This window comes from Crotalus tigris, unplaced genomic scaffold (genome assembly GCF_016545835.1).
Source record: "Crotalus tigris isolate CLP2741 ecotype Arizona unplaced genomic scaffold, ASM1654583v1 scf7180000017588.1960692, whole genome shotgun sequence".
In the NCBI taxonomy this organism is placed as follows: domain Eukaryota; kingdom Metazoa; phylum Chordata; class Lepidosauria; order Squamata; family Viperidae; genus Crotalus; species Crotalus tigris.
This window is the reverse complement of record NW_024096494.1, coordinates 858,773-885,431: the sequence shown is the minus strand read 5'-3', so window position 1 is coordinate 885,431 and position 26,659 is coordinate 858,773.

Sequence of the window (26,659 nt, the reverse complement as noted above, 5' to 3'; positions counted from 1 at the left end):
CAGGTTCAGTTGGTGTGCCAGGTGCGCCTTCCTTGAAGTAGGATGGTCTTCCAAGTGAAATCAACTCATCTCATTTGTTCTTCCTTGGAAAAGCTGCTAGTAATTCCCCAGTATTTGGAAGCAAAAAGGACTGAAGTTCAGAGCCTCTTCTTAGAAATTAGATTAGCCTCCTGTTTATCCATTGATTGCATTGGGGAAGTTGCTAAATATAGAACTTTTTTTGGGGGAAACAGTAAGCCTCAAAAAGCTTTCCCCAATTTTTATGGAACAGAGTTATTAAAACATAAAAACATACTTGTGTCTCTGAAGCTGAATTCTTCCTTGATACAAACATTTAAAGAATTTAACCGAGAAAAGTAGGACACACATACATCCCAAATTGTTCCCTATTACTTTAGTTACTGTAGTAGTATCAGAACACCAATGGCACCCTAAGAGGAAGGCAAAGAAAGAAAGAAAAGAAAGAAAAAGAAAAAGACTGTCTTAGTATCAAAGGGGATATATCAAGACCATGTGAAGTGTTAATACCACTTTATAATGCCTTGGTAAGACCACACCAGGTATACTGCATCCAGTTTTAGTCATCACAATAAAAAAAATGTTATGAATCTAAAAAGAGTGCAGAGAAGACCAGCAAAGATGATTAGGGGACTGGAAGATAATACATATAAAGAACAGTTGCCAGAATTGGGTATGTCTAGTTCAGTGGTTCTCAACCTTTTTAATGCTTGACCCCCAACCGGTCGTAAGTTGAGGACTACTCAACCGGTCGTAAGTCGAGGACTACTCAACTGGTGCAGCACCGTTTGCAGAATGGGACTTTTGGCGGGCTCAGCAGGGCAGAGACAGCCTGGACAATTCCTATTGGCTTTTGAAAGCCAATAGAATTAGGCTCTATTCAAGAGAGTCTATTCTATTGGCTTTCAAAAGCCAATAGAATAAAAGGGAGTAGCACAACTAAGGAAAAGGGGGAAAAAATGGCGGACTGCGTTGTTTGGCGACCCCCGTGAAATGGTCATTCGACCCCAAATGGGATCCCGACCCACAGGTTGAGAACCACTGGTCTAGTTTAATGAAGAGAAGGATGAGGGGTGACATGATAGCAGTGTTCCAATATCTCAGGGGCTGCCACAAAGAAGAGGGAGTCAAGCTATTCTCCAAAGCACCTGAAGGCAGGAGAAGAAGCAATGGATGGAAACTAACCAAAGAGAGAAGCAACCTAGAACTAAGGAAAAACTTCCTGACAGTTAAAACAATTAATCAGTGGAACAACCTGCCTCCAGATGTTGTGGGTATTCTAACACTAGACGTTTTTAAGAAGAGATTGGACAAGCATTTGTCTGAAATGGTATAGGGTTTCCTGCCTGAGCAGGGGGTTGGACTAGAAGACCTTCAAGGTCCCTTCCAATGCTGTGTTTCTGTAATTCTGTTATTCTGTGTATGAAAACATTCAACTAGATTTTCAACTATTTAGGAAAGACATAGGAAAGACATCAGAATCAGTGAGAATAGAATAATGGGAGCTGAAGTCCACAAATCTTAAATTTGCCAAGGTTGGATGCCCTTGATCTAGACCGAGCATTCCCAAGCCACTGCAACCTGGACTACAATTTCTCAAGTTGGCTTAAACAACCAGCATCCAAAGGGCAGTCTAGCAGCTTAGGCTGCAGTGCAAAATTGCCCCAGTGTCTTTCCATTGTGCAGGAAGTTTTCTTGATATAAATAACCACAAGGTGTCAGTGGCACTCCATCAATTTTAATAAAGTGTCTCCGTTGTAGTTTCTGTAAATTAGCATTAAGTAAGGAAAAGATCCTAAACATGTTGCTAAGGAGCAATTGTCCCTTGAAAATATCAGCTCTTTCCAAAATATTCAAAGCGGGTTTCCCCCCCAGCATCCAGATATATTAAACTGCAACTCCCAGCATTTCAGTCATCAAGGAAGTTGTAGTCCAAAACATGTTGAAATATAAATCATGAGTTGCATATTCTCACCTGGATTTATTTATTTATTTGAAACATTTATGACAATTTGAACTGAATGAATCTGCATAGATAAGATACAATAGGTAAAATGTAATAGAGCTAGAAAGTATTTAATTAAAAGAGAAAAATGTTGGAATCAATGTCTTATAACTTATTTCCACTAGCTAATGCTAAAAGCTGTTATGATAAACAATATGCCTAACATTTAAATACTGGATTAATCATTTTATGGGGTCATGCAATACAATGACTGAGAAATTATAGTGAATCAGAAATTAATCATTAGGCTGGCTTATCATAGAACATAGGCCAAAATGCAATAAATGATGTGCAAAATGTCTCACAGTCAGGAACTTACTTTTTATTTCAAGTTTGAAGTTCTCTTGTAAAGCTTCCACCCATTATTTCTTGTTCTACTCCCAGGCACTACATAAAAATCCTCATCTTGATCCATATGATAGCCTTTCAAATATTGGAAGACTGCTATCATGTCTACTTCTCTTTAGCTAACCATATCTGGTTCTTCTATCTATTCCTCATAGGATTTAGTCTCCAAGCCCCACACTATTTTTATCGCTCTTCTCTGCACTCTTTGCAGACCCTCAATATTCTTCTTGTATTGGGGTAATCAAAACAGGACACAGTATTTTAGGTGCAGTTATGACCAGTATAGTGTACAGCAGAATTCTCATTTCCTCTGATCTCAGCATTATACCTCTGTTGATAAGGCTCAAGACTGTTTTGATTCTTTTGGCAGCTGTAGCATTCTGCTGGGTCATATATGCTGCCAAGTCTGATACTGCCTCTTTTGTAGCTAAGAATCTGTTTTTTTTTTCATGCCTAAGTGCAAAACCTTACATTTCTCACTGCCAAACAGCATTTTGTTGAATAAGGCCCAATATTCAAGTCTATCTAGACCCTTTTGAAACATGAGGTGGTAGCAATTACCTGCAAATTTAATGAGCATTTCTTCTATCTGCTTATCTAAGTTATTTATCAAAATGTTGAAGAGCACAGGACCCAGGGCAGAATCCTAAGATAGCCTACTCCATGTTGATATAGACTCATTAAAGACCATACACTGATTATGGTTGAATTCATTACATACACTGACTATTGAATTCATCTCAGTGGGGCCATGGTTCCATTTCATCAAGAAGAGTGCTCTGGTCAATTTTATCAAATGACTTCATGAATTTTAACCACCTCCACCTCCATATTCCCATTGTCTACTAATAAGGTGACCAACCACCCTCCTTTAGGAGGACAGTCCTCCTTTTATGATTTCTGTCCTCCCTTGAAAAGTGTCCTCTTACATGTCCTCCTTTTTTATATTTGAAGACTAATCTGCAGGGCTTTTTTTTCTCATAGAATGCTCAGAATGGCGTTCCGGCACCTTTTTTTGATGGGTTTTTTTCAACTTTTGCATGAGCTCTGCTACTCCCCCTATTGGCTTTCGAAAGCCAATAGGAATTGTTGCTGAGCACGCCAAAACACCAGCCGGCAAACTTTGCACATGCAAGTTGTCTGCAGCGAAGGCGAATTGGCAGGAACTTTGCACCCCTCCCTGCTACCCAACTACACTATCTCCCAGTTAGTCCCGAAGATACCTGGAGGAGACTGGAGCAGCGATGCCACGGTAAGTTTCTCTTGATCTTTGGCCCTGCTAGGGCAATAATGGCTGCGGGCGCAAGAAGCAGGGGCAGCAGGGCTGCTGCGGGCAGGGGTGTGAAGGGCAGTGGTGGCCGGCTGCCCTCCATGCTGTGGGATGTGGGATGTGACATATTTGTATTTGACATGACGATTTGTCAAGGCTCGGTACAGTGCGGCGAGACACGATTATGAGATGCATGCGCTCCGCACAGGAGAATTGTTTTGAGAGAGTGCACCGTGTGCAAGAGTGCGCCACGTGCAAGTGGCTTTGTTTACTTCTTACCAAAACATGACACGGCACACACACACGCATTAGACTCACTTCTTTCTCAATTAATATTCATTCATACACAGGTGAGCACAATAATTCACATTTTATTAATTCATTATCTATTTAATAATTTCCAAATATGTATAATATTGTTTTCTGCAATATTTGCAGTGGAGAATTTTGTACTGCAGTTGGGGGCAGAGCAGCTATTATGAAACACTTGACCAGCAAGAAGCATAAGCAATTATCAGATGCATCTGCTTCCAGTTGTAAAGTAACAAGTTATTTTAAAACTTCAAAGTATTCTGAAGAGGAAAAACAGTTAGCTGCAATGGAGGGAACATTTGCATTCCATACCATAATTCACAATCAAAGTTTTTGTAGTATGGATTGTACAACTAAATTATTGAAAAAGTTTCATGATGCTAAATTTTCATGCACCAGGACAAAATGTGAGGCTATTATTAAATCAGTATTTAAAAATTACTGTGACAAAATACTTACAGAAGACTTGGAAACTGCAGTATTTGTAACGGTTTTATCTAATGCCTCCAATCATAATGAAACTAAATTGTATCCAATATTAGTAAGATATTTTAATGTTAGTAAGGGCATTCAAGTAAAAATTTTAAAGTTAGAATCCATTGAGGGCAAAACTGCTGAAATTTTGTCAAACCATCTATACAGAGTAATAAATGAAAACAATTTGAAATTCAAACAGCTGATAATACAAACACAAATTTTGGTGGGTGAAGACGCAAAGGGGTGAATAATGTGTATGTAAAATTACAAGATTTACTCCAAAAGAAAATACTAGGAATAGGTTGTAATGCACATATTTTGCAAATGCAATCAACACGGCGTCGTGTGCCATGCCAATTGATATAGAAGTAATAATAACTACAATTTATTTGTATTTTAGTCGTTTTACCGTTCGTGTGGCTACTTTAGAAGAATTTTGTGATATTCAAAAGTTAGATGGCTTGCTCTAACACCTGCTATAGATTGTGTTCTACAATTATTTGAGCTTCTCCGTTCATATTTTTTAAGTTTAGACAAATGTCCTAAAATCCTGGAATCGTTTTTCAATAATGAAATATCTGAGATATTAATGTATTTTGTACATAATCAAGCATCTATTTTTCACAAAACGATTCAAAAGATTGAAGGTGAACACATTTCAGCTACAGAAGTTAGTCTTGTTTTGAATGACTTTATCCTTCAATATAAAACTTGATTTGAAGAAAAATTTCTTCCTTTAGTTATAAAAAGAAAATTGTCAGACTTAGAGGAATCAAATCCAGGCATAACGGAAAAGTTTATCAAAGAAGTGCAGAATTTTTATCAAACATGTTTTCAATATATCAAAGAATGGTCTGAAACAAACATCACAGGAAATAACAGTTTTCTATGGTATTTTCAATAGTTCAGATATTGAATCTTGTGTTGAGTTTTTATCTAAAGAAATGCCAGACATTAAAATAGACGACAATTTTCTCTTTGAAGAAATTAGAAGTCTGAATGTATTTTTAAATTGTGAAAAATTAATACAATGGGAAAATAAACATGTTGAAATTGATAAAAGATGGATGGAAATATTCAGCCATTTCAAAAATGAACATATTCCATGTGAAAATTTATTTATTCTTGTTCAATTTACGTTGTGCTGCCCTGGAACTAATGCAGCAGTTGAAAGGGTTTTTTCAGTTGCTAATGATTTTTGGAAAAGTGAGAAATCGAGATTGAATGTTGATACTGTAGCCGCAGCACTTGCCGTAAAATTCAATATGAAGGATATTTCTTGTTCAGATATTTCCAATATATTATTAGAAAATGATACATTGACAAAAAATATTCATTCAATGGAAAAGTACTCATTTAAATAATAATTAATAGGCATGTAAGCATAATTACAATATAAAATGTTATTGTTAAAATGTTTTTATTATGCATTTACTATATTATAGTGTATTCTGTATTATTGTTGCAATGAATAAAACGTTTCTTTTATTTATGATATTTTTTCTTCAATTTATTTGTGTCCTCCTTTTCATTGTAAAAAAGTTGGTCACCTTACTAATCTAGTCACTTTGTCAAAACAAACAATAAGAATTTTTTTGACATGGCTTATTTTTAACAAGTCTATTCTGGATTCTAGTTCTTGTATGTATTCTTTTCTAACTGCTTACCACCCTTCTGCTTAAATATCTTTCTGAAGATTTCCCCATATACAGATGTCAAACTGATATGTCTGTAGTTTCCTGGATCTACTTTTCCTCTCCTTTTTAAAGATTGGAATAACACAAACTCTTCTGCAGTCTTCTGGTACCTCCCTTTTTTCTGCAGAAAGATTACACTCATAACACTGAAATTACTGACATTAATTTTAAAACATTGGCGTTTATTGTTCAATAATCTTTAAATAAATAAGTATTCAATATCACATATTCCAGGAGTGTGAAACATAAAGTTCAGATTTAAGAACAGCAGTTTTTAATCTATCTTTTGCTGTTGACAAAGGGATGGGAAAATCCAGGACAGTTCAAGAAAGGTAAGTACCCAACTACCTGTATACATTTTGTCATTACAAATACAGTAACTGTGGCAACAGTTACAACAGTTCATTTAGTGGCTGTTAAAGTTATGATGGCACTGAAAAAAAGTTGTGACCATTTTTCGCACTTATGACCATTGCAGCATTCTCTCGGTTGGTTCTCTCCTTGATTAGGTTCCATCCAGTGCTTCTTGTTCTGTCTTCAGGTGCTTTGAAGAATAGATTGACCCTCCTCTTTTTTGTGGCACATGCATAGATTCTTTGGACGAAATACTGTGGCACTTTGCTTCAGTACTAATGGTGGTGCACACTCAATACCCCTTTATCCTTTCCTGCAAATGGATCCCCAATATCTCCTTCCTGTCAATCCTTCACTTTTCTCAGCCAGCTCCCTGGCTGCCACCATTGTTTATCCAGTCACTTTCATCAATCTTTTTCTCCTTCTGGCTCTGCTATTCAGTTCACTGATTCTTACTCCCAGTCCTCCTTATCTTGTCCTTCAAGGAGATATCTTTCTGCAGCTTCTAGATTTTGTCCTCCTGACAGCCCTAAGCCCTCTATATCACCTACATGCACCCAACCTCTTTCCTTAGGATCCCTATGCCATTCTCTAGGTTGATGTATTTTTTTCTAAGAGTGTTAACACTCTTTGCCCCCCTCATCTTTATTTTTTGGGGGGGGGAATAGAGACTCCACGTGAACTGCAGGGGCATATTTTGGAAAATAAACTTGGAAGGTGGCAATAGTGCAAAGTTTAGCTTTGGGATCTGCAAGAGCATCCAGTGAGGTGATGATGAATAAAATCAGCTTGTGCCTTTTTTGTAACAAAGCTGGGCTGTATTGACATGGTGTATTTACTACTTGCAAATACTAGGGATGTCTTCTGCTTAGAGTTGGATTTGGGGTTCCTGTTGTTCCTTTTGCCCACATAGTTTTGTGTGTTTTGAATATATTTGTAATGAAGTGTTTGGCCTGGGGTTCATAGGTGTGTACAAGTGTAAATAGTATTTTGCTCAGGTGTGCATGTATACAGGCATGATGTAGTTTGTATCTTTTTCTCTGGGTGTCACTAGCTTACTTTCTGTTTACTGTTGTTCTTATAAAGTCAAATCATTTATTTGTCACTTGGAGTCTAAGTTAAATATTCATACTTTTCAACTGAGTTCACTGTTTTTCTCCTGTAAAATGGATGGTGCAAGAAACTGAGTGCCTCAGTCTTATGAACAAGTTATTTTTCTTTTAGCCCTGCAGAGTGCTTTCCTGATATTTATGACTTGCCATGTCCCAGTGGCATTTTGGGAGAAGCACATCTACCCGATTAGCTCATATAATTCTTGGTTAGGTGAAGAGATAAGTAGCTGGAATAAGGCCAATCAACAACTTCTGTGGTTGAGTAGTGACTTCGCAACCAGTTGTGTAGAGATTTTGAGTTGCTCCCAAACTTTAGTTCAGTGCACCACCCAATCTGCTGGGGTAGAATAAAGCATCAGACTAAAGAGATAACAGTGCAGCCACAGTTTTGATCAAATGAGAGATTCAACCATCAAGATCATGTCTTCTGTCTGAAAAGGGAAATTGGACTTTCAAAACAATTGGCATCATTAAAGCTGATAATCTAGGTCAGGAGTGTCAAACTGCCAGCCCGCAGGCCAAACACCCATCCCATTGCCAGCAATGGGGAAACCATGCCCACCCCATTGCTGGCAATGGGGAAAAAGTTCCGATATGTCGTGCAATGTCACATGACGTTGCAAATTTGACATGTCTGATCTAGGAGAAGAAGAAAAAAACAGTGTAGTGTTTTGCCTACCAGCTCACACTCTGTTGAAGCTACCTGGGAACATTCTCTACAAGCAGTCAAACCATGACAAAAAGTCCAAGAAGCTTGTTATTTTACACACCACTCATCCTCTGCCAAAGACTATTTTTCTTTTCTAGTCCATGCAGAGGAAAGCATAAAACTATCAGATATGGCATCAAATAGTTAGAATTTGCAGTATGCCTTGGCTGGATTTTTGTAGCCTGGACCTGGTCACCCTAGAAAACAGGCAGTTTGTCAGCTGTAATTAATTATGATAAATTTCATTCCTGCTCATTCTACCTGGGCTACTACATGTAGTTCAGGGGTATCAAACTGCCGACTGCGGGCCGGATTCATCATTGACATTGCGCATTTGACACCCCTGATGTAGATGAAGACTTTCAATGAAAGGAGGTAGAGAAGAGATTCATAAATAGTCAGAATGATCCATATAGACCTGAGTACATTGATATTGGAATCAGAGGAACTGAGGTAAAGAATCCTCAATATTCTAATATTCACTCAGCCATGATTCTCACTAGATACCATGGACCAATAATTCTGTGCTTTTTTCTCTCTCTTCTACCTCCATCTCAGAGTTGTTGTCATGATATCTTATGAAGAAGAGAATGCCATGTATATGCTGCCCTCACCTCATTGACTATTGTCTATCAATGACATCATCAGAATAATTTGGTGAGGAAGGATAGCCTTAATACCCAGAAAATTCCTTTTGCCCTTAATTGAGCCTCAACAATATGTCCCAGCATGTTGCCCATTTGTGACCATTATTTTTCTTTGGTCAGACTAAATGTTTACAGATAACTTGACATCCAGATCCTTGGAGCTGAATTCCCTATGCATCTGAAGGGGCACCCAATTGGGAAAATCATGAGAAATTTTTTGGAAGGAGCTTAGAAAAACAAAGGACAAAATATTTGTAGCCTTTCTTTTATTTGATGCCATTATTTTAACAAAAAGCCTTTGTAAGGATTCACAAGCAAAAACTTTGCTTTTTTCTTTCCTCTTCTTTTTCTTTCTCTTCTCTTCTACCTCTTATTTTATTCCAAAGTAGTAAGATTGTTAGCACTTACTGGAAAAGTGCCAAGAGCTTTCTAGTAGTCAAATGAAGCTTTTCCAATAAATATTATTATTAAGGCAAAGACTGGAATTCTTCATAGCTAGTTTCTAGAAGAAACAAAAATGAGGACACCACTCTGCCCCTGTCTTTAAGTTCATTTTGCAGACTTTTCAGTTATACATTAAAGGATACTGAACAGATGGAGTATTTTGGTTTGGGGTGGTCTGACAGCTGGAATGGATATTATCAGGTAGCATATTTCAGGGAAATACTGGCATGCAGTTTTTCTGCTTATTCGGTTACTTTAGTTAAACAATCCAGGCAAGCAGTCAGTATTAAACTCAGGAATGAGAATCAGAATAGACCCATGGAATGCTTGTAAGCCTTGAAGCAGCATGCCTTTCTGGCCAGGTCTTCCTTCAAAGACACTAATACAATTCTAATATAACATAATAATATATTGTAGCCCCTAGGATGCCTTGGAGTTAATTTTATCTAGATGGAGTCAGAGGTTTTTTGTGACTTTTTTGTTTTGGATACCATATAGCAAAATTCTTGGCAAGCTCCTTGATTAGTTTCTCCTTATCTAAAGGCTCCTATGACAATAGTCAAAATTTCAAATAAGGGAAGAGAACATTTGGCCTTCCCAAAGGTGCTGGACTCTAACTCTCATCAGCCACAGCTAAGAGAGCCAATGGTCAGAGAAGGTAAGGGCTATACTAGAATAACATACAATAGACACATCATCTAATGTGCTTGTTCTAATTGTGCTCTGTTTTAAAAACCCTTCATTTAGCTGGAAGTAGACATCAGCTTAGGTGATGGAATTTAATTTCTGCAACAGATTAGATAGTACATTTTGGCCAGAGGATAATACAAAAATACAAAGAGGATGGATACAGAATAGACTTTATATGCATTTCCCAATAATCTGTTAGATATGGGCACTGTATACAATGTTAATAAAACAAAACAACCTGAGGACTACAAAGGAATATATATAAGGTGACAACCATCCTCCTTTAGGGAGGACAGTCCTCCTTTTATAAGTTCTGTCCTCCCTCAAAAAGTGTTCTCCTACATGTCCTCCTTTTCAATGTTTGAAGACTAATCTGCAGGGCTTTTTTTTTTTTTTCCTCATAGAAAGAACGGCGTTCCGGCACCTTTTTTTGATGGATTTTTTTCAACTTTTGCATGAGCTGTTCTACTCCCACTATTGGCTTTTGAAAGGCAATAGGAATTGCTGCTGAGCGCGCCAAAACACCCAGCTGGCAAACTTTGCACATGCAAGTTGTCTGTATTATTGTTGCAACGAATAAAATGTTTTTTTTTATTTACATTTTTTTTCTTCAATTTATTTGTGTCCTCCTTTTCATTGTAAAAAAGTTGGTCACCTTAATAATGCAGCTACTACAATGAAGTATAAAATAAATGGTATTTAAGCAAAATCAGCTTTATGGTTATAGCTGAAGCAATAGATAATCTTTACAATTATATAGCCCTGTTAAATATTTAAGAGCTTTGCTAATCTCTTCTACAGCATTGTAAGAGATGTCAATAGCTATATCAGATGGTGAACAAAGGGCAGCTTAGTAAGGTGACCAACTTTTTTACAATGAAAAGGAGGACACAAATAAATTGAAGAAAAAAAATATCGTAAATAAAAGAAACATTTTATTCATTGCAACAATAATACAGAATACACTATAATATGATAAATGCATAATAATTATTTAAATACTGATTTAGTAATAGCCTCGCATTTTGTCCTGGTGCATGAAAATTTAGTTTCATTATGATTGGATGCATCAGATAAAACCGTTACAAATGCTGCAGTTTCCAAGTCTTCTGTAAGTATTTTGTCATAGTAATTTTTAAATACTGATTTAATAATAGCCTCACATTTTGTCCTGGTGCGTGAAAATTTAGCATCATGAAACTTTTTCAATAATTTAGTTGTACAATCCATACTACAAAAACTTTGATTGTGAATTAGGTATGGACTGCAAATGTTCCGTCCATTGCAGCTAACTGTTTTTCATCTTCAGAATACTTTGAAGTTTTAAAAAAACTTGTTACTTTACAACTGGAAGCAGATGCATCTGATAATTGTTTATGTTTCTTGCTGGTCAAGTGTTTCGTAATAGCTGCTCTGCCCCCAACTGCAATACAAAATTCTCCACTGCAAATATTGCAGAAAACAATGTTATCCTTCTTTGATGTGATGAATGGAAATTCCTTATTCAATTTATCGTTGAAATGGCATTTCCTCTTTTTTGATTTTTCCATCCCTAAATTAAATTTAAAATTAAAAATAAAATACAGAGCTACACGAACTATGCAAGCACATTCATTATGAATAAATAAAATTAATTATTAAAACTGAAACAATAACATAAGCAAATAAACTTGTAAATAAAATTATACATATTTGGAAATTATTAAATAGATAATGAATTAATAAAACATGAATTATTGTGCTCACCTGTGTATGATTGAATATTAACTGAGAAAGAAGTGAGTCTAATGCGTGTGTGTGTGCCATGTCATGTTTCGGTAAGAAGTAAACAAACTTGCGTGTCGTGCACTCTTGCGTGTAGCGTACTCTCTCAAAACAATTCTCCTGTGCAAAGCGCATGCGTCTCATAATCGTGTCTTGCTGCACTGTACCGAGTCTTGACGAATCGTCATGTCAAATACAAATATGTCACATCCCACATCCCACAGCACGGAGGGCAGCCGGCTGCCACTGCCCCTCACACCCCTGCCCGCAGCAGCTCTGCTGCCCCTGCCTCTTGCGCCCGCAGCCATTATTGCTCTAGCAGGGCCAAAGATCAAGAGAAACTTAGCGTGGCGTTGCTGCTCCAGTCTCCTCCAGGTATCTTCGGGACTAACTGGGAGATGGTGTAGTTGGGTAGCAGGGAGGGGTGCAAAGTTCCTGCCAATTCGCCTTCGCTGCAGACAACTTGCATGTGCAAAGTTTGCTGTCCGGGTGTTTTGGTGCGCTCAGCAGCAATTCCTATTGGCTTTCGAAAGCCAATAGGGAGAGTAGCACAGCTCATGCAAAAGTTGAAAAAAAAACCATCAAAAAAAGGTACCGGAACACTGTTCTGAGCGTTCTATGAGAGAAAAAAAGCCCTGCAGATTAGTCTTCAAATATCGAAAAGGAGGACATGTAGGAGAACACTTTTTGAGGGAGGACAGAACTTATAAAAGGAGGACTGCCCTCCCTAAAAGAGGACAGTTGGTCACCTTAAGATTAGGAGCAGATAGAAGATATAAGAGGCAGACTCAAGAAAACTTGCAAGAGTTTGATGGCTGTCTATTTCAAAGGCATAGGTAGCCAATTGAAAGCTATCATGGTAGACATAAGGAAAACAGGATAAAAAAGTGCACTTTGTTAGAAACAAAGGTGAAAGTAATTTCCAAACTGATTTGTAAACTTTCAATAAATGCAAAACATTTGTTAGCACAGTGTCTCTGATGAGGGCCTTCAGTGTCTGCTTAAAAATCTCTCATGCACATCACACAGCATGTATAATTACTTATTGTTTGGCTTGAAGGATGCTGAATGTATATAAATATTGCAAATCAACATATCTACTATAAGGGGAAGATCATAAACCTAATAGTTTTTTTCATTCTCCCCCCCACTCTTTTTTAGTATTTTATTTCTTATTAAATGTGTGCCATTCATCTATTGTTTCCTTTCATTAACACACACACAAACATAACATAAGAGAGATTTTAATATTAAATAACTGCTGTGGTTTAAGAATAAAACCTTTAAGTCACAGCATTCTTTTTTTGCTTTACGTTCAACTTTGAATGAAAAAAGCCAAATGATTTCATGCTTGTAATATTGCTATCTTTAAGTAATATTGCTATCTTGTAATTAATATTGATAGAATATATTTTTCTCTTCTTTCTATTTCACTACTCTAAGATATCCAAGTAACAGAACTTTAATAATATCCACTGTATTGAAATAATGCCAAGTATTAAGATTTATAACAACAGAATAAAAAAAGAAAGAAAAAAGAAACCCTATTCTGGGGCCTCCATAGAAGTATGGAAGGACAGGTCCACTGTTTTTCATCTGCGATTGTTTTTCTTTTGTGATTTAACATTTCTTGATGAGGTCGTTGAGAATTCTCTTGATCTGGTTGTCTAGTATCTTTATTGGGTTGGTGTTTACTGTCCTCTGTTCTCTAGTAATTCTTTACATTTCTGTACATCTTACTGCTTTATCCATTCAGCCCTTATCTGTTTAGGTTTTTGAGGACTGCTCTGTCCTCTGCTTTGGGTTGCCACTGTTTCTGTGTTCTGCTGGTGGTCTCTACTGGTGGTCTCTATAGACCAGTGATGGGCAACCTTTTCAGCATGGTGTGTCAAAATTCGGCAAAAAATCGAGCATAACTCGCGTGGTGTGTCACTTCGACAAAAAAACATAATTTTGCGCAATTTATAGTTTAAACTACAAAAATGTATAATTGCAATATATAATTGTATTTAATAAACCAAAAACAAATTATTTAACATACCTGCTTAGTAACTTCTTTGTTCATCAATCTGTCGATTTCGTATGTTGCCCTTGATATTATTGAACTTGTTTGGGGTGCCGTGAACTGAGATAAGTGAGGGGGAGGGCGAATTCTTTAACTAACCTGCATTTTAGTGACTTTTTTGTTGCTGAATTTCATTGGCTAAATCTTCAATTTAGTTGGTATTTTGTACATTTGGTATTTTGTACACTTCAGGCCCAAGCAAGCGCTACTAACCTCATCTGTCAATCTGTTTCTTTTGTTGGTTTTGATATTATTTAATGCTGAAAATAAGGTCTCACAAAAGTACGTAGAAGGAAAAATTGTGAGTAAAGCTGTTGCTATATTTTTCAGGGTGCTAAAAGTGTCTGGTAGTCTGTTCTAGGCACTCCAAATTTCCTGTTCGTAGTGGCACTCATCTTGATTCTCCAAGCGGCCCCTTTCCAGATTCTCAAGCTTTGACCTCAAGTCGACAAACACCTGAGCCCAGATGCTGTCTTGAAATTCTGCAAGCTGTATCTCCAAATCATCTATTTGTGTCCATTGGAAACCATTTAATTCCAAACTATTGTAGACTACTACATCAGGATACTTAATTATTCTCATGGTCTGTTCTAGGCTTCTAAATTGACTAAATCTATCAGTAAACTGGTCAAGTAACGAGTCTAAAACATGCTGGCACTTCATATGCAAGAGTTCCACTTCATTTCATACAGCTGCACTGGCCTTCTCAAAATGCTTTTGTACTCGAGGAAAATACTTATACGTTTTAGTTTCTACATCTCGCTTGAAAATTTTTACTTTACTTTCAAAAGCTTTTATGTATCCAAACATAACATCAATACTTTTGCCAAAACCTTGTAACTTTAAGTTCAGTTCATTAACATGAACAGAGAGATCTGTAAAAAACATCAGGGTGTTGACCCACTTATCATCATTGAGCTGAGGAAAGTTTCCCAGATCCTTATCTTCAAGAAATACCTTAATTTCTTCAAAGCACTCCACAAAGCGCTCAAGAACCTTGCCTCGGCTCAGCCATCTTACATTATTGTACATCAGCAGTCCACTGTAGGTGGAATCAACCTCCAGTAAAAGTGCTGAAAATTCTCGCTTGTGAAGGGGGCGAGCAGCTATTAAATTAACTATTTTTGTAACAACTGACATTAAGTCATTTAAGTCAGTGAATCCTGCCTTAGCACATAAAGCCTCCTGATGGATAATACAATGAAAAGGCACAATCGGATGCCCAATAGCTTCTGTAAACAATTTCACAAATCCAACTTTTTTCCCCACCATGTTTGGGGCACCATCTGTCGTCACTGACACAACTTTAGAGATATCAATGCTTAGGTCACAGAATGTTTGCATAACAACCTTACATATTTCGCTTCCTGATGTACTTGTTGGAACTGATACTAACTTTATCAACTCTTCTCTCATTGTGTGACTATCAGAATATCGACCAATAATGGCCAACTGAGCATGTGACATGACATCAGTAGTTTCATCAAGACAGATGGAAAAATATTTACAATTCCTTATGTCTCTCTTTAATTGATGTTGTACGTTTGTGTTCAGTCTCATTATTCGGTCTTTTATAATATTTCTACTGAGTGGTAACTCAGATATTCTCTTAATAATTGCATCTTTATTCTGCATATCGTGAAATAGAAGTGGCACACATCTTAGGAGAGTTTCTTTAATAAATTCTCCCTCATCTAGAGTGGAGGAGGTCGAAGATAAAGTTGACTTTATTGAAGATAAATTCCAGGATATGGAAAGAAAGGTGGAAAGTTCACAAGATGATATTCTTATGTCCCAGTACAGGGAAATGGAGCATGCTTTGAGAATCAGGGGTTTGAAAGAAGATATGAATCAAGATTTGACAGAGATGGTGCTTAATGATCTAGCTCTTGTTTTGAATATGGATAAAGATGAATTACGCAGAGAAGTGGAAAAGGTTTACAGAGTTAATTCTTGGATTGCGAAACAAAAGAATTTGCCAAGAGATGTGGTGATTTATTTTACAAAAAGGCCTCTGCGTAATGAAATCATACAAGCTTATTACAATAAGAGATTTCAGATTGCTGCCCAAGATGTCATTATTTTAAAGGAAATTCCATCAAGAATTTTAAGAAACAGGAAAGACTTTGCTTTTTTAGCTAATGAACTTAAAGCAAGATCGATGTCATTCAGATGGGAGATTCCGACGGGTATTGTTTTAAGCCATGCGGGGATGCGTTATAGGCTTAACACGGTTGCTAAAGCCAAAGAGTTTTATAATACGGTCCTGGGAGCAGGCTCATCTTTATCTATGATCCAGAAATCTTCGGGCGGCAAAGAGGTGGAACAGCAATCTGAAGGATTAGGTCTGATTTCTGCTGGGAAGTCACAAGTGGAATGGCAACGTCAAACAGAGGTTAAAGAGCAGAGGATGACCCGTGCAGCACACAGACGCAAGGAAAAGGAACAACAGAAGAAAGAAGCCAAAGAATCTTCTTATGAAAGTGCTTCATTGCCGGTGGGAAGAGCAAGACCCAAGAGTTCTGCAACACATTCATCAATGGCAGATCTTCAGGCAGTCTTCTCCAGGCTCCTGGTTAAGGGAGATGGCAAAGTTCCTGACCTGGAATGTTAACGGCCTTAACTCCCCTCAGAAAAGAAAGAAAATCTTTCATTATTTAAAGCAACATAACAATGATATTATCTGTTTGCAGGAAACTCATATTTTACTTAAAGATCAAAAATATTTAGCTAATGTTCGTTTGGGATCTCATTTTGTATCTCCTGCCCCTGGGAAAAAAGGGGGAGTGGTTATTTATGTTAAGCAAAATCTACCAGTTTGTCTGGTAGAATCAGATCCTCAAGGAAGATATGTAATGATTGAACTTGGTTTATATGGTAAGAAAACACTTGTAGTGGGATTGTACGCACCAAATCAGCAACAAGAACAATTTTATAAACTGTTACATCAGAAAATAATTTCACTGGACTATAGATCTATGATATTAATGGGGGATTGGAATGGTGTTTTAGATACACAAAGGGACAAAAAAGGTTCTTCTACCCTTTCTAGACAGGCTAAATTACCTAAAGCCTTTTTTGATCTGAAAGAGGACTGGGAATTGAGAGACTATTGGTGTGAACGTAACCAAGAGGAGAGAGACTTTACCTTTTTTTCAGATAGACATCGATCTCTTTCAAGAATTGATTTTTTTTATTACAACTGACTTATATAATAGGGTAAAGAACGTAAAAAATTTTCCTAGGTCATTGACGGATCATAGTCCAGTTTGGATGGAGCTGATTTATGAAAAAGAGGAGAGGAGATCCTGGAGGGTGAATGAGAACTTATTTAGACAAGAAAAGAATGTTCAAAAGTTAAAGGAGTGTTTAAAGGATTATTTTGTTTTGAATATGTATAAGGGGACATCAACATCAATGGGATGGGATGCAGGTAAAGCTTTTATGTGTGGGATTCTGATAAAAATGAACAATGTTCATAGACAAAAGCAGACTCAGAAGCGTAAGGAACTGGAAGATGAGATTAAATCAAAACAAAAGTTTTTGATTTTAAATCCTTCAGATGAAAAGGTTAAGGAATCTATAAAGTTCTTAAGAACACAATTTAACATGTTGATGGCTGATCAATCTGCAACTAATTTTTTGTTTATGAAACAAAATACATTTTGTAATGCCAATAAACCAGGGAGATGGTTGGCCTATCAATTAAGAAAGAAACAGAGACAGAGAATAATAGATAAAATAAATTATAATGGTAAATTAGTGTATCAGAAGGAATTGATTAAGAAATCTTTTTTAGATTATTATCAAAAATTATATAAGACTACTAATGTACAAATTTTAGATATAAATAAATATTTAAGGGAGGCTAACTTTCCTAAATTGACAGAAGATCAGAAGCAAGAAATTAATGGTCCAATTACTAATGAGGAAATTGTGACAGTTATTAAGCAATTAAAATTAGGTAAAGCGCCAGGTACGGATGGTTTGACACCTATTTATTATAAAACTTTAGTAGAAGAGATGATTCAACCTTTAGGTGAGCTTTTTAATAACATTTAAGATTTAGAGATTCCTCCGTCATGGCGCAGTGCTTTTATATCCTTGATTCCAAAAGAGGATCAAGATCTTACTTTACCAAAGAATTATAGACCTATATCTCTTTTAAATGTAGATTATAAGATTTTTGCAAAAATTTTAGCTAATAGGCTTATGACGGTTGTGCATCAGCTTATACATAAGGACCAATCGGGTTTTATAACTGGCAGGTACATGAAAAATAATGTTAGACAAATTATTAATATATTAGAATATTTAGATAAGAACAACCAAGTCCCTGCAGGGCTGATATTTTTAGATGCTGAAAAAGCTTTTGATCAATTGAACTGGCTTTTTATGTTAAGAGCAATTGAGGAGATGAATTTTGGAGAAAAAATATTACAAGCTCTTACTGCTATATATCAAAAACAAACGGCACAACTTATTGTTAATGGGGGTTTGTCAGAGGTTTTTATAATAGAAAAAGGTACTAGACAGGGATGTCCTTTGTCACCGTTGCTGTTTGTTTTAACATTGGAAATTTTGTTGATTAAAATCCGAGAGTCGCAGGAAATAAGAGGAATAGAAGTTAACAAAAAAGAATATAAGTTAAGAGCTTTTGCAGATGACTTGGTGGTTACTTTGTCTCAACCTACTTATTCTGTAGTGAAGTTATTACAGTTGATATATCAATATGGATTAGTTTCGGGTTTCAAAATTAATAATAATAAGACTAAAATATTATCTAAAAATATGACTACTTGTGATAAACAGATTTTGGCTAATTTGACTGGTTTTGAAATTGTTGATAAGATAAAATATCTGGGGGTTATTTTATCTGTTTCTAATGTAAAATTGTTTAAGAATAACTATGAAAGGTTGTGGGTCAGGGTACAAAAAGACTTGAAAAATTGGGAGAACTTACAGCTATCTCTCATGGGAAGAATTGCAGTGATTAAAATGAATGTCCTGCCAAAATTTCTCTTTTTATTTCAAATGTTACCGATTTTAAAGAATGAGGTTAATTTAAATGAATGGCAGAAAGGCATTAATAAATTTATTTGGGCAGGGAAAAAACCAAGGGTAAAGTTTAAAATTATGCAGGACTTCCATGAGAGAGGTGGACTCAAGGTACCGAATTTGAAATTATATTATAATGCTGTGGTTTTAACATTAATTAGTGATTGGGTAAATTTAACAAATTTAGAGATACTTCATTTGGAGGGATGGGATTTACTTTTTGGTTGGCATGCCTATTTAATATTTAATAAAAAAGTGGATCGGGCTTTTAAATCTCATATTATAAGGATTTCTTTACTTAGGGTTTGGAGGAAATATTATAAAAGTGATTTTAAAATACCACTATGGGCTATACCTTGGCATGCGATAGAGGGGATAAAGAGAGGTGTTAAAATGGATACGGTGTCTTATACACAATTACTTAGATGGGATGGTCAAAATTGGCAGTTAAAATCTTTGGAAGACCTAGTACATGAAAATATTACCTATTCTTGGTTTCAATATAGACAATTAGTAGATAGATGGAAGATGGACCATAATCTAGGCCTGCTTAGAGAAGATGAAAATCTTTTTAAGCAAGTAAAGGATCAAAGACAAACTCACATTAAGAGAATTTATGAGGTGCTAGTGGAACTGGATTCAGAATCAGAATTAATTAAAGACTGTATGATTAAATGGGTGCAGAATTTTGGTGAACCAGTTCTACTGGATACCTGGGAAACTATCTGGGTGAGAAATGTTAAGTTTACACAAGCCCAGAATTTAAGGGAGAATTTTTATAAAATGTTTTACAGATGGCACCTTGATCCACAAAAGATGTCTCTCATGTATCCTGACTTACAGCCTAAATGTTGGAGATGTGGCTGTTTGGATGCCACTTATTATCATATTTGGTGGTCGTGTAAAAATATAAAAGCTTTTTGGATTAAGATATGGTGGAACATTCAGAGAATTTTTAGAAAGAGGGTAAAATTTACTCCACAATTGTTTTTGCTTGGTATTGTTACTGATTGTGATGCTAAGGAGGTTATATTGATGTTGAATTTGATTACAGCCGCAAGGCTGTTAGTAGGTCAATACTGGAAGAAGGAATCTTTGCCTACTTTGCAAGAGTGGTTTTTTAAAGTATCTTACTTGGCGGAAATGGCAAAGATTTCGGCTTTCTTAAAAGAGCAAACGCAAGAGAAATTTTTTGCTGTATGGGAAAAATGGATAAATTTTATACAATTTAAATTGGATATGAAAAAATATCATTTAGCTTTTTTATAACTTGTATAAAAACTCTACTTTTTCTTTTTCTTTTCTTTTCTTTTCTTTTTTAAATACTTTTTCTTTTTAAGGTTTATAATTCTTTTTTCATATATATTTTATTCTTAATTATCTTATAATTTTGTTAATTTCTTTTAATTAAGCCTATATTCTGCTCTGGGAATCTCCGGGGGGGGAGGGAGGGGGTGGTTTGGGAGGGGTTGGGGGAGGGTTGTATTGTTTTTTTGTTGTTGTTGTTATTGTTTTTTTTCTGTCTTTGTAAAAGTTTTTAAAAATTTTCAATATAAAAATAAAAAAATAAAATAAATTCTCCCTCATTAAGTGCTTTTGCATGCTGAGCTATGGAGTGAGCAATGCTCAAACTTGCAGATGTTAAATTTGTACAGCCTTTTATAAATTTAAGGATGGAGTTAGATTGGCTCTTATAAAGGTGTAGCTTCCTGGAAATGTATTCCTTCCTTTCATCCTCACTTTTTTCCAAGAGCTGGGAATGATTAGTTTCAAAATGTCTATTTATATTCCACGTTCTGCTTACTACCGTTTCAGTACATAGAACGCAAAATGATCTGCCATTTTTTTCTATAATACCATACATCTCGCTCCATGTCTCTTGAAAGAGTCGGCCACTGCTACTACCACTCCCTTTACTTAACCTTTGTTTTTTATTTTTTGGGTGCTCCATCAGTGGGCCGATGACAGCAGATAGAATTATAGATAGCTTGTTAGCCAATTAGGGGTTAACTAGCCTAACACAGCCTCCCCCTCACTTATCTCAGTTATTGTGGGCAATTACAAGTCCATGGCACCCCAACAGTTGCTGCTAATGGCGCTCACAGGTCCCCCTTACTGTGTGGCACTCACTAATAGCGGCCTGACTGGAGAAAGATGCACACTGTTCCTGCGCTCCTCTCCTGGGGGTCCTCCCTAACGTACTCTCAGCCGTGCTGATGAAGTGTGTGCGCACGGCACGCACGCCTTACCAGCAGCCCCTGCGCTGATAAAGGGGCTGTGCCTGTGCTTGCCTGTCAGTCGGCGGTGGCGCAGGCTGAAGTTTGCGGCGGGGACACAGTGAATGAGTGAGTGTGGGTGGGGGAGATCACACGTCCCGCCCCCCGTTCCTCCAGCACAGAGCATATTTCTTTCATCCTTCCTGGATCCAAGGCCGTAGTGGTACGGTTGCTCTAGGGGGGGCAGTAGTCATAATGGGAGAGTTTTAGTGGGTTCGAGTCCCACATAACCTGGTGACCTGCCAGGTATCCGTGGGGATTTCTCTTCTGTGGCGAAAACAAAAAAAAAATTTCTTTCATCCTCGGCGTGCAGGAGGATGAATTGCATAAAATCGCATGAAATCCTGCGCGTGTCACCCAAATGGCTACGCGTGTCAGCACTGACACGTGTGTCATAGGTTTGCCATCACTGGAATAGAGAGTAGGAACATGATGGTGATGGATGTCGAATGGGTGGAGGGGGGAAGAGATCCCTCTGTGTAGAAGGATTTAAGGGAGAGGAGGGGGAGAAGCAACTTGGTGATAATGATCACACGCTGGATTGTAGAAAGGCTATGTGCCCTCTTGAGTCACAGATGCAGACAGGTGGGAAAGTGAAAGCTAGTACGCATGTAGATGGGGAGAATGAGGACAAACTGAGCAATTATGTAGCAAGTGACACAGGTGCAACGATTGGCCAGTTGGGACCTGTTACGCGGTCCAGGAGTCAAGCGCAGGCGCTGACTTGTTTATAAATGTCTCTCCCACTGATTCATTTGCACCCTGATGATGTTGACAGGAGCCAACGAAAGCTAGGTCTGCTTTTTAAAAAACTTTTAAATGTTTTATATTTAAAGTTTTAACGTTTTATAAAACTTTTAATGTTTTAATTTTTCCTGGTGCTCACATTTTATTTCTTAGTATGCATACACCCAGGAATTACTCTTTTATTTTTACCATTATTTTTAATTATTATGGAAGAGCAGCTTTGCTCATTGCCAGGAGGTGGGAGAGACTGGCCAGCCATGTTGCAGATAACTATTGTAAGCTCTCATTCCTATATAATTGTATTAAGGAGGATCTTCCTCCTAAATCATTGAAAATGAAACCCATCGTTGACTCATTGGAATGCCACAGGGTGATTCGTCAGTTCCAACATAGAACTATGCAGGTACTCATTAATGACCTGCATAGGCGAAATAACAACATGACGAAGTGCATTAGAGATTATCGTGAAAGATGCCATGCAGAGCTGATGAATCAGCACTTCCAAGGATTGAATCAGCATATCCGTTGGGTTGCCAGGAATGTGAGCCAATGTGCTACTAACAAGTTTCATAGTAGAACTGAGGGCCTACGCAGTTCCCATATGGTTAATCCACCTGATAGACTGGTATACAATCTATCCACCAGGTCATTGACTTCAAGCCAGCTCACCTTGTTACAACGTGATGCAAGTTATAATTTGACAGATGCTCATGCCTTGGACGTTGTAGCGGTGTTAGAGCCTGCCTTGCATCGCGTCGAGATGAGAGAGGATGTAAAAGACTCCATTAGACAGCAGGTGACGGGGCTACTCATAAATCATAGGCAACACCAGACTCTATCAAGGGAGGAGTTGGAGGCTGTGGCCCAACTCAGAAAGGATGAGGCTACCCTCATATTGCCGGCCGACAAAGGGAGGGCCACGGTTGTCATGGACAGAGCGCACTATGTTAACAAGGCGTTGGAATTACTCGGTGATGTCACAGCTTACAGGATCGTAAGTGGGGACCCCATGACAACCCTTAAGAACTGTGTCAATAACATGCTCAATGCCCTTAAACGCAGCAAGAGGATAGATGAAGATACTCTTGCTAGGATACGCCCTAGTGACACAGTGGTGGCCAGGTTTTATGGGCCTCCCAAAGTCCACAAGGAGGGTGTCCCACTTCGACCCATTGTGTCATTTAGGAACACCCGATGTCAGGCTTGGCCAAATGGCTAAGTCATCGTAGTGGCCATTTGGTCAATGATAGTCATACCACAGTTAGGTCTGCAGAGGATTTCTTGGATAAAATCAGCAATCTAAGGATAGAGGATGATGAGGTGATGGTGTCTTTTGACGTGGTCTCCCTCTTCACCTCTATCCCACAGGATTTAGCTGTCAAGACGGTTAAGGACCTACTTTATCTCAGGGGATTAGGACAGCACCAGGACTCCCTTCACCCTAATGACCTTGTGGACCTCTTGGGAATGTGCTTGAAAACCTATTTTATGTTCCAGGACGTTATTTATGAGCAGATTAAGGGTACTCCCATGGGATCCCCAATTTCGAGTGTCATAGCTGAGGCCGTTTTGCAGCAATTGGAGCACATAGCGATGGCCCCGTACTGTCCCAAGTTCTGGGCCTGCTACGTGACAACACTTTTGTCGTCATTAAGAGGAGTTGAAAAGCTGACTTTGTGGGCGCACTCAATTCAGTTTGTGCGGATATACAGTTTACAGAGGAAGAAGAACACCAGGGCAAGTTGGCGTTCTTGGATGATTTAATCCACCGCCAACCTGATGGGACCCTGAGGACTAAGGTCTACCGTAAACCCACACACACTGACAGGATTTTGCATTATCGTAGCAGTCACCCAGTGGCCCACAAAGTTAGTTGTATTAGGACACTCTTCAAGAGAGTGGACTCCCAATGCAATACAGCCAAAGCCAGAGCGGAAGAAAGGCAACACCTCTTCCGCATCTGTAGGCAGAACGGATATCCCACCAGTTTTGTTAAGCGCCATGGTGCCCTGTCCAGACCTCCCAACGGTTCACAGATGGAGGTTATACCATCCCAGACGGCGCGTGTCACCCTCCCTTATGTTAATAACGTCTCAGAAGCTACTGCTAGGCTGTTGGCACCCTATAATGTTAGGGTGGCACACAAGCCTAACCAGACATTACGGTCTTGTGTCATGAGACCCAAGGATCCACTCCTCACATTGGAGAAGTCTGGGGTAGTATATAAAATTCATTGCAATAACTGCTCCAGCAGTTATGTGGGTGAGACCTCCAAGAGGGTTAAGACCAGGATCCAAGAGCACAAGCCGGCTATAAGAAGAGGGGAACAGTACTCCCAAATACTTACACACATGATAGAATCTGGTCATAGCTTTGATTTTGATGGGGTGCAAGTGATAGCTAATGACACCACGAAGAGTGGCAGGCTATTAAAGGAGGTCTGGTTTTCGTGAGAAGGAGCCATCAACCATCACATTGACCTAGGCCCTGCGCATTTAGCTTTAAGAGCATGGGAAGTTCGCACTTGACCACCATGGAATGGATGACCCAATAATTGCAGTCCCATCCCCTCACCTCAGAGAATTGATACCCATGAGAATAACAGCCAAAGATCAGAGACCCTCCCGACTTTAAGGATGGAGACATACTTTCCGTGTATGAGGCAACCCAACAACCTTAAAGACCTCACCCTTGTTGGCCTGAATACTCCCCCCACTTGTATGGAAACCCCCGTTACTGTGGACTTCCTCACCCACCCACCTGGAAGGCACTTGCACTCATATGGAGCAGCGGAATTGCTACAAGACAGAAGGATGATGACATCCGGGTCCAACCCGCCTCCCTATTCACTGCGTTCGAGGAAAGCCATGCCCCCTGCGGTTGCACGGGAGGAGAGCGCCCGTGAGCTCCCTGCCTCAGGAACAATCATACATCTTCGGACAGCAGCATTTCGAGCGATGAAAGAAGAGAGGGTGATTGTTGGATGCCAATTAGATTGGACTCTGAAACAATCACCCCGGAGGGTATCCGCCGCCCCGCTTAGTGGACGGAAGGAATCACAGATTGGTTCTTCAAATGGAATAGGAGCTATGGAGATTGATGCTGTTAAGGATTACAGCAGGAGGGTGGTTAGAAAGACTGAGTGTGAAGAGAAGTCTGATAGTACGAGTGCTTGCAGGGTGTTTGTAATAGGACCTCGGAATAGAGAGTAGGAACATGATGGTGATGGATGTCGAATGGGTGGAGGGGGGAAGAGATCCCTCTGTGTAGAAGGATTTAAGGGAGAGGAGGGGGAGAAGCAACTTGGTGATAATGATCACACGCTGGATTGTAGAAAGGCTATGTGCCCTCTTGAGTCACAGATGCAGAGAGGTGGGAAAGTGAAAGCTAGTATGCATGTAGATGGGGAGAATGAGGACAAACTGAAGAATTATGTAGCAATTGACACAGGTGCAACGATTGGCCAGTTGGGACCTATTACGCGGTCCAGGAGTCAAGCGCAGGCGCTGGCTTGTTTATAAATGTCTCTCCCACTGATTCATTTGCACCCTGATGATGTTGACAGGAGCCAACGAAAGCTAGGTCTGCTTTTTAAAAAACTTTTAAATGTTTTATATTTAAAGTTTTAACGTTTTATAAAACTTTTAATGTTTTAATTTTTCCTGGTGCTCACATTTTATTTCTTAGTATGCATACACCCAGGAATTACTCTTTTATTTTTACCATTATTTTTAATTATTATGGAAGAGCAGCTTTGCTCATTGCCAGGAGGTGGGAGAGACTGGCCAGCCATGTTGCAGATAACTATTGTAAGCTCTCATTCCTATATAATTGTATTAAGGAGGATCTTCCTCCTAAATCATTGAAAATGAAACCCATCGTTGACTCATTGGAATGCCACAGGGTGATTCGTCAGTTCCAACATAGAACTATGCAGGTACTCATTAATGACCTGCATAGGCGAAATAACAACATGACGAAGTGCATTAGAGATTATCGTGAAAGATGCCATGCAGAGCTGATGAATCAGCACTTCCAAGGATTGGATCAGCATATCCGTTGGGTTGCCAGGAATGTGAGCCAATGTGCTACTAACAAGTTTCATAGTAGAACTGAGGGCCTACGCAGTTCCCATATGGTTAATCCACCTGATAGACTGGTATACAATCTATCCACCAGGTCATTGACTTCAAGCCAGCTCACCTTGTTACAACGTGATGCAAGTTATAACTTGACAGATGCTCATGCCTTGGACTTTGTAGCAGTGTTAGAGCCTGCCTTGCATCGCGTCGAGATAAGAGAGGATGTAAAAGACTCCTTTAGACAGCAGGTGACGGGGCTACTCATAAATCATAGGCAACACCAGACTCTATCAAGGGAGGAGTTGGAGGCCGTGGCCCAACTCAGAAAGGATGAGGCTACCCTCATATTGCCGGCTGACAAAGGGAGGGCCACGGTTGTCATGGACAGAGCGCACTATGTTAACAAGGCGTTGGAATTACTCGGTGATGTCACAGCTTACAGGATCGTAAGTGGGGACCCCATGACAACCCTTAAGAACTGTGTCAATAACATGCTCAATGCCCTTAAACGCAGCAAGAGGATAGATGAAGATACTCTTGCTAGGATACGCCCTAGTGACACAGTGGTGGCCAGGTTTTCCGGG